Source organism: Aphelocoma coerulescens, chromosome 19 (assembly GCF_041296385.1).
Source record: "Aphelocoma coerulescens isolate FSJ_1873_10779 chromosome 19, UR_Acoe_1.0, whole genome shotgun sequence".
In the NCBI taxonomy this organism is placed as follows: domain Eukaryota; kingdom Metazoa; phylum Chordata; class Aves; order Passeriformes; family Corvidae; genus Aphelocoma; species Aphelocoma coerulescens.
Window position 1 is genome coordinate 3,924,908 of NC_091032.1, and position 9,497 is coordinate 3,934,404.

Sequence of the window (9,497 nt, forward strand, 5' to 3'; positions counted from 1 at the left end):
CACTAAGGCCGTAGGATCCTCTGGTTTTGCCTCCCTGCTCTGCTCCTGAGCCTGGCTGAGTCATGCTCTCCGCTGCCGCTGCCTCACCGCCGCACCGGCATCACCGGGACGTCTCCGGGAAGCCTCTGCAGGCAGGCAGAGAAAGCCACCCCCGGGCTGCAAGGCTCAATCCCCCTGGGCCAGAGCCCCAGCGCTTCCTCCTGGCACCCAAAGTGGTGCTGACAAAGAGCAGGGAGACACCTCGGGATGCACAACTCCAGCCAGGCACGGACACCTGATGGTCTTGGTGAAAAGGATGGGCTGGGGCAAGGAGCAGTTCCTAGGATGTGGCCCTACTTTGTGCAACAAAAGATTTAAATATGACCTCCTTATCCCACCCAAATGTTATTGCTCTTTATTGTCCTGCTGCTTTGGTGTCACTTCTAAATATTTAATGTGCTGGAAATTGTAGTTCTGATTAATGGGATGTATTTGGTGTGTGTTGTGTGGGTTATAGTCTTAAAAGGGAAAAAAAGATGACCTTTAATGCTCTTAATAAAACAAGGCTGGGTTTGGCAACACCACTAAGGCCTTGCACCTCGTCTGCCCCTGTGCTGGGCAGCCCCCATGCACGCTCTGACCCCTGGCACCGTGTTCCAGCTGTCAGGTCTTGCCTGAAATTCAAGATGTAACATGACTCATGTCCCCAGCTGCAGCTCTGTGGGGATGCACTGCTGCAGGTTTGCAGTGATGCTGCACATCTGGAGCACAGGCACATCTGGGCAGCTGCTCCAGGAGGGACGGAGCAGTGCTTGTGTGCACAAGCAGGAAGGGCAGGGGAACAGCTGGAGGATTTCAGGGATGTCCTGGCTCTCCCCCTGCCCACAGGCAGATAAAACCAAGCTGCTGTTGGGTGGAAAATGAGCTTTTTCAGGAGAAATGGGTCACTCTCAGCTGGACATTCCTGTAGCCCAGAGGGCTGCAAGGAGCAGCGTGTGGCAGCAGCTGCCCTGCACACAGTCCCATTTGTCTTGGAGGAAAACAGCCAGTTTTGATATTTAGGATTTCCAGCAGTGGAAAATTCACAGCAGCCGCGTGTTGGGGAGCCAGGCGCTAATTGGCGGAACTTGTAGGAAGAGTGTCCCTCCAGCTCTTTTCCATTGGAAAATCCAAAAGCTTTCTCCAGCTGTTGATTTCTTGTAAAAACTAAATCAAAACATGCTGGGTGGGGAAGTCGGGATTGGGGAAGATCTTGAAAATGTTGGAGCAGCCCTTTTCACTCCATCAGGACAAATATTTACATTTTTTTTTGTAAAGTTACTCTTGTTTGGAAATAATTTGTTTTATTTTGCACTCTGTTACCAGCTTTGACAAATCACAAAGAAAACAAAGTGACTTTGCAGAAATATGATGTTTTGGCTAAAGAAGAACAACTTTTTTTTTCCCCCTAATTTTTCCTGGGAGCATTGACATTTTGGGGCCTTTTCCAGCTTGGAAATTTCAGCGTGAGCTCTCGTCCCTATTTCTCCAGCTGTACCATAGAAAAAATTTTCTTGAAGGGTTAATAAATCTTATAATAATTTTTTTAATCCATCCTGCACTGCCTGGTTCTGGGGACTGGAGCCATCTGCAGCACTTCCTATCACTGTGCTCAAACCCACCCGGAGCATCTGCTGCTCCCACCAGTGGCACTGCTGGGATTGAGTAAATCAATTAGAAATCATTAACAAATGAGCGCTGCAGGTCACACCTAGAGACCATGCAAATAGCATTTGAAAAGAAAATCTTCTCCTATGGCAAACCCATCTCTGGCTGGGTGAGCACAGTTGTGTTTTCTCCCTGTAACATCCCTCCAGGCGTGTGCATCGCTCCAGGGGTTTTCCCTGCACTGGAGGGGATGGAGTGGTGCTGGGAATACAACCACAGCTAATGGGGCCAGGAGAGGGCTGGGACATCACATCCTGGCCCATGGTGGGAGAAACAGATAAGAGGTGAGGGATGGGAGAGGTCCTGGGAAGGCTTCAGGCTCAGAAGTGTCTCTTAATCCACCATGTGGCATCCCATCATGGCCAAACCCAGTCTTACCTTGGGGTTTTCCTTTGGGATTACAGACACATTGAAGCACTGCTGTCCCCATAGCTCTTCTGTGGGTTGCAGCAAGGTGGACACAAGCATTTTGCATCCCAAAGTTGGTGACACCACACGTGTCCCCAGGGCAGTAGCTCTAGGGTCACAATGCTTGTAATCCCTTTCCTTCCCAAAATCTCCTTTGGCTCCTGCACAAACTCCTCCAACCCCAACCACTCTCCTGCTGCAGTCAGAGCCTGCTGTGATGCATCCTGGCACCTGTGGATGTGGAGAGGTTCCATCCCTTTCATCCTGCAGAGCTATTCTCATGGGGAGCTTTGCTGCAGGGGTCTGGGGATGGGGGAGCTATGCCAGCCCCTCCTCAGCAGCATGAGCCTCCCTGCTCTCAGGGATGTGCTTGGGAAGAGCTGATGCCGAGGTGCTGAGCCCATCCCACGGTGAGCAATGAACACAGCTGGGAGTTCTGGCCGGGGATGGGGAAACTGGTCCTGATGGCATCCCTGGCTCCCAGCTCATTCCTCACCCAGGGCTGGAGGGTTTGCATGGGGTGCAGGGGATGGACCGTGGGACAAACACCTCAGTATCCATGAGCTTTCTGCTGGAAACCTTCCCTTTTGGTGGCACCACACCCTGTGCAGCAGTGGGGAAAGTTACTCCAGGCTTGCAGGTGTAGGGAGCTGGTTCAGGTGTGTCAAGAGGGCTAAGATCTGCTTAGTCAGTCAGAATGGAAAAGGTCCAGTCCCTCCTTTAAAGCCCTCTGCAGGGAGCCCACAGCCCTGGTGATGTGTGACGTCCTGCCCACAGTGGGGTGTGCAGCATTTCTTGTGTGAGATCTTCCTGTTTCCAGCAGGTCCAGAACCACCTCCCACCCTGCATCTCCTGCTTTCAGCTCTCCTGGTGAGCAGGTTTGCTGGACCCCTGGACCAGGCTTCCTGCTGTGTCCTCCTTGGGTGCTGTGAGACACCCTCTTGTCCTCGTCCCATGGCATGGGCTGGGTACCAGTGCTTGAGACGATCATGGGCACCCTCTTCAGCACTGTTTTTTGGGATGCTCCAGGGAAGAGGCTCAGCAAAGCCCTGGGGAGGCTGGTGTGGGTCACTGCTGTGCCTCGGCAGTGCTGGAGGGTCTTGGCTCACACAGGGCTCTATGCTGCTGCCTGTTGCCTGCTCTCTGGCACATCCTCTCACTCAATCACTTCCTTCCTCCCATCCCGTTTTTCCAGCGGTGCTTCTGTTGCTGTCTCCTGTCCCAGCAGCTGTTTTGTAGCACCGGCTATTTTGACTACTCAGTTAACTATTTATCCAGATGGAGCAGCTCCGGTGTCATGCGCCTGGCATGTTTTTTCCATATACAAATTCTGTGTCAGAGCGGAGGCGACAAATCCCAACTATCTCTGTGAGGTGTCCGGGGCGTGTTTGCTTTGGCCACATTCCGCATCCCCAGGTCCCAGCCCTCCTCCACCCCCTTTTAGACCGGGTTTGGGGGTTTTGTCCTCCCTATCCCCTCTCTTTCCCTCATACAGTCCCACCATCGGACTTTGCCCTGGCCCAGCTGCAGTAAGGAGCTGGCTGCCTTTATTTTCCTAACACTTAATTTTAATCAAATGCAAATCCCGAACGCTTTGGAAAGCCGGTGACCTGTGCAGATGTCAATTGCTCTGGCTGGGGATGCTCTTTGCTGCCCTGGGAAGGCCCTCTGTCCCTGCTGGGAGGGGTGGGGAGGGGTGGCCCCATGGCCATTCCTGGCTCTGCCCAACATCGAGGACACACAGGGTCTCCAGCCCCAGGGAGGGAGCTCAGGGAGGATTTTGTGACCTGTGCATCCCCCCAGGGCCCAAACGCTCACCGGGGCTTTGAAGCTGGATCTCTGCAGCCATAATTAGGGCATAAACCCACTGCAGAGCTCAGCTCCCAAATATGCTGCTTTTCCTCTCATTTCTGTTGCTGCATGAGGACTCTTGGCTTCCAGCTGCCTTTTCCCCAGCAGGGTGGTGTGATCACCTCTGCAGCCCTCGTAGCTCCCCATCTCCACTAGGGATGAGAAATAGCTTCACCTGAACACCTCCTTGAGCAAATTCCTCAGAGGGTTTTCACCTCCATCCAACTCTCCAGCCGGACTGAGGATTTCCCCAGGAGCCAAACCTGTGGCGGACCCCAGCAGAGCAGAGGGTGCCCTTACCCCTATGATCCCCTGGAACCTACCAGAGGCCAGGTTTGGCTGCTCAGCAGCATTTGCATTGAAAATCCCAACTTTGAAATGCAAAAAGTGATGTGATGGAAGCAATTGCAGCAGGGAGTTTACAGCAAAGCCTAAATACTTATTTAGAAACATTGTGTTTTTCCTCTGCTCATGAATTTCATATTTATCTCCTTTGCTTCATCCTGGGCTGGGGATGAGCAAAGGCTGCCTCAGCTTAGCCATACTGGAGGGGACCTTTCTCACCATCTTCAGCAAAACTGCTGAAATTCAGAAAACCATTCCAAAACTCTCTCCTCCAACATTTCTTTTTCTTCCAGCTCTTTTTTTTGCAGAGAGCCTGAAGTTTCCAAGCGCACTTGTCGCTCAGTGCGTGAAAGGAAAGTTGGCAGCTCTCTGGCCTATTGTCATGGCCCCTTATGAAACTCAAGGATTTCAGCTACATTTCCTACCCACTGACCTTATCGAGGTTCTGCATGTTTTTGGCATTTCTTCATGCACTTGCAGGGTGCAAAACACTGAAGGCACCAAGCACCTCACCCCGAGGTGCCTCCAGCCCCTTGTAGGGATGCGTTGCCTGTGTGAAGGTATTTTAAGGAAGATAAATGACTCCCAGCACAATTTATTTAGTAAATTCCCTGTTGTTCTGTTCATGAGTTGTGAGCCAAGGTTTGCTGAGGGGCTCAAGCTTACTTGCAGCTGATGGTTGGTTTCTGAAGGCTTTGCAGCAGCACCTTGGGGTACATCACAGTATCCTGGGACCTCAAATATCCCATCTTGTCCACAGGGCTGGGATTCATGGCAAGAACGTGTCCATGTGGGGTAGAGTGATATAAGAGTGAAATCAGGTCAGAAATGTTTATTTTCAGTCTGTGCTGGTTGCAGGACACGCTGCCACCCTTGGTTGCTGCCAGCTGAACTCCGGGGGCTGTGCCCAGAGCAGGAGGGACCAGCCCTGCTGTGTTTCTGCAGAACACAAGTGCACCCTTGGCCAGCAGCCACCGAGTAACAGCACGAGGGTGTTGGGCTTCCTCAAGCTGCCTGGCCAGGGAGATAAGCACCGGAGCAGGAAGTGTCTCACTCCATGCTGGGATGGAGGAGCTTTGGCTTGGGCTGGGAGCTGAAGGGCAGCACCTGAGTCCCTCAGCAGTGGTGGGGACATCCCTGGGGTTTGTTTCCTGCTTTCCTTTGAGATCCCCTGCTGGGAACAGTCCCAGTGTGGCTGTGGTGGGATTAGAGGGTGCAGGAGGCAGCGGGAGGTGGGGCAGCACCTGCCAACATCCCCATCCTGCAGTCACGTTAACCATCCTGGCTGTGACCACTCAGGTAACACAAGCATTGTAGCACGAGTACTCCAGGGTCAGGTCCACACTCACCCCAGCGAGGCAAGTTGGAGGTGATAAGGGGGAATGAGTTTAAACTGGAAAAGGAGAGATTTAGATTGGATATTAGGAATAAATTCCTCCCTGTGAAGGTGGGGGTGCCCAAAGAAGCTGTGGCTGCCCCTGGATCCCTGGAAGTGTCCAAGGCCAGGTTGGATGAGACTTGGAGCAGCCTGGGACAGTGGAAGGTGGCCCTGCACTTGGAAGGGAGAGTTGGAATGAGATGATCTTTAAGGTGCATTCCAACCCAAATCATTCCATGCCTATATGACGTCTCCTCATTTCCCAGGGGAATGCAGCATGGCTCTGACCAGACACAGAAACAAGGACATCTCCATATGCTTGACACCCACAGCATCACTGTGAGAGCCAACCTGCCTGTGGAAAGAGAGCTTTTTGCATGCTGTGCACCAGTACTCAGGGATCTCCTAAATGTGGGGCACAGAAAACCCCTCTGCCCCAGTGATTGTGTCAGAGCAGGATGCTGCAGGACGTGTTGGGAGCTGCAGCCAGCACGGCCACTGAGGTTTGTGGTGGGCTGTGCTTTGCCAATGGCAATCAGTAAACAGCCCTGCCCATGGTGCAAAAGGAGGGTTCCAATCCAGCTCCAAAAAAGCAAATCGACCCAAAGTTATCTTCACAAACCAAGCCTGGAAATGCAGGAAGAATTCCTGCACCCTCTGCCAACAGCGTCTGCCCTCCTCCTTGCCAGGGATAATTGCTCCATCTACCAGCAAGCTGCTCCTGGCAGTGCTTGGCTGGGACATGGTGTCCCCGGGACCGGCTGCTTCCCTGGGGCCGTGAGTGCTGGCACAGCCACTAGGTGTTTGCTGCCTGCTGTGTCCTGGGATTTACCTTTGGAGCAGGGCAGGCAGGGAGTGGGATCAGTCGCTGGGGCTGGAGGCTGCTGGAGGGTTTGCAAAACAACGGCTCTTGCTAAGAGACCCTGATATTTTATAGAATCCTAGAATCCCGGGCTGGAAGGAACCTTAAGGATCATCTGGTCCAACCTTTCTTGGCAAATGCACAGTCTAGACGAGATGGCCCAGCACTACATCCAGCCAAATCTTAAGAGCCCAATGTTGGGGAAACCACCACTTCCCTGGGGAAATTATTCCAATGGCTGATTGTTCTCATTGTGAAAAATTTTCCTCTTGTTTCCAACTGGAATCTCCCCAGGAATAACTTGTACCCAGTGCAGGGTGTGATTTTTTCCTAAAGGGTTCTTGCACACAAGCTTTTCCTGGAGGGAGGAAAAAAAAGTAATCAGAATAAAAAGAAAATAATTGGAGTAATAAAGTGGGGGTGCACATAGGGCTGAGCATCAGCAAACCCAGCATGTCCTCCAACAGCAGCTCTGGGTTTTTTTAATGCAGTGAATGTGGGAGAGAGCAATGGTTTGGCTTAGCACAGCCAGAATGATTCCAGTTGTGCCTGGGGTTGGGTCCGTGGTGAGCTCGAGGAGAGGGACCTGACTCAACCAGTCACTAGCAGATCATTTAGGAGTTTTATTTCTTTATTGGTGATTAATGGCAGTGTTTCGTTTCTAATGGAAGGAAATAGGGAGGAAATGGTTTCTTGCCTTCATTTGTCAGGGATTTGTTTAAAAGGGCGCTCATGTTCCCTGGAAATAGGTCAGGGTTGTGTATTTCCAGGGATGAGAAGCTGGTTAGGCTGAGGCTGGATGTCAGATGATGGATGATGGAGCACCCCAGGCTTTCCTGTGCGAGGCCATTCCCCTCTCCCTCCCCATCCCTGTCCCCTCGGCCCCGTGCCAGGGACACCCTGTGTCCTGCTGCCGCTGGATGGAACGAGAGGCTTGGAAGTTCCCAGCTGAAGCAGCCTCTGGCTGCACAGCAGATCAGCAATTCATTAGGTGGAAATGAATTTTCCTGGTGTGTCCCTGCAGCAGGACTCTGCTGCAGGCAGCGTGGGGTGTGCAAGGAGGGTGCATCAGCCCTGGGAGCTGTGTGCCTCCCTGAGGGGTTTTGGAGTGGGTCGTCCTAGAATCATAGATTCCCAGATTTATGTAGGCTGGAAAAGCCCTCTGAGATCATGGAGTCCAACTGTTCCCCCTGCACTGCCAAGGTTGCCACTGACCCATGTTCCCAAGTGCCACATCTACAAGTCTTTTAAATCCCTCCAGGGCTGGTGACTCCATCACTGCCCTGGGCAGCTGTGCCAGGGCTGGACAACTCAGTGGCTGAAGATATTTTCCCTAACATCCAACTTAAACCTCCCCTGGCACAACTTGAGGCCCTTTTCTCTTGTCCTGTCCCTGTTCCCTGGGAGCAGAGCCTGACCCCGTGCTGGCTGCTCCCTCCTATCAGGGAGTTGTGGGGAGTGAGAAGGTCCCTCCCAGAACCTCCTTTTCTCCCTCAGCTGCTCCTCATCAGACTTGTGCTCCAGACTTTTCCCCAGCTCCACTGCCCTTCTTGGGCACACAAATGCATTGGGCACAGAGCTTGTAAAAGAAAAATCTTGGTTTTGAGTGGAGTGAATGTATTGCCCACAACTCCCCCTGAAAAACAGGGACTAGGAGGCAACACTGGGCCAGCTGCATGGGCAGAAGATGGCAAAGCCACTGTCCTGTGTCCTTGCTGCTGCCAGGGCAGAAAAGCTGAGATGGAGTCACTGCCACAGGAACTTGTGCATGGCCTTGTGCCATGTCTTGTGTGTCAGCCGCATGGTGAGACGCAGTGGGAAGGTGTAGAAGGGTCTAACAGGGCTTCACCCCTCATTGCTGCCCTGGCATTGTGGTCAGTGTGACACTGAGGGAGAGTTTCAGAGGTAAATAAGAATATCTGGTGTTCTATAAATGCCAATTTCTGGTCAGTTTGTGCATTGAGGTTGAGATGTTTCCATGAGTTCAGAGCTCAGGGCTGAGCAAACCCAGGGCATTGGGTCACTCGAGGTGACTCTTGCCACTATCCCAAGCCCCAGAGCGGACACACTTTGATGTCCTGGAGACCTACAGGAGCCAAAAGTGTTACTGATCATCTGAGCCATTTAAAAAATTCATTTGTGCTCTGAAGGGACTCAACCTTTGGAAAAGTTCCTCATGTTCCTCTTCAGCTGAAATAACACCATTCCTGGTGGCTGTCCTTCCCCAGCCTAGCCTGGGGCTCTCAGCCTGGCCAGGCAGTCGGAGCCTGAAAATCCTAGCAACAATGACATTGTTTTCTATATTTGCATCACTTAAGGCTGAGCAGAAGCGATGACACACCGTGGAGCTGGCAGTGGAGCCGGGATTGATGCCATCTGCAGAGAGCCGCCTCCACACCGGCTTCAAATCAAATTTTCTCAACTGTTTGGTTTGTGCTTCCCCAGGGCCGGCATTCAGGGTGCTCGTGGTGGGCACCACAGTGCCTGGCCAGGAGCCCGGGGTGGCCCCAGATGCAGGGGGTGCTCCTTGCATCCCTCTGGGCATGGATGCAGAGACGTCACATCTCGTCCCTTTCCTTGGCACACGTTGTGCGCACAGGCTCCTTCCAGACATCCCGCCCTCCCCATGAACAGTTCCAGCAGCAAATGTTCTTGTGATTTTTTTTTTTTATTTGATTTGAATTTTAAAAAAATCTTTTTATCCTAGGCTGTTTCTGGTGTAGGAGACAAGGGCTCAGCTCTGCTGCATCTTCAGGAGATGCAGCTGCATGGCTTGCAAACCCTCTTAGTCTTTATGCACCTGGGGATTCTTGTGTTTTAAATGTCGATTTGGCTCTTTTGGTTTACTTAAAGTGCACTTGGGGACTCATGAGCTTGTGTGATCAGGTTGGCTGAGGGGAGAGAGCTTCTGGCTTCACAGGGAAGCTGGAAAACAGGCACGTGTCATTTCACAGGGTGGGAGGAAGG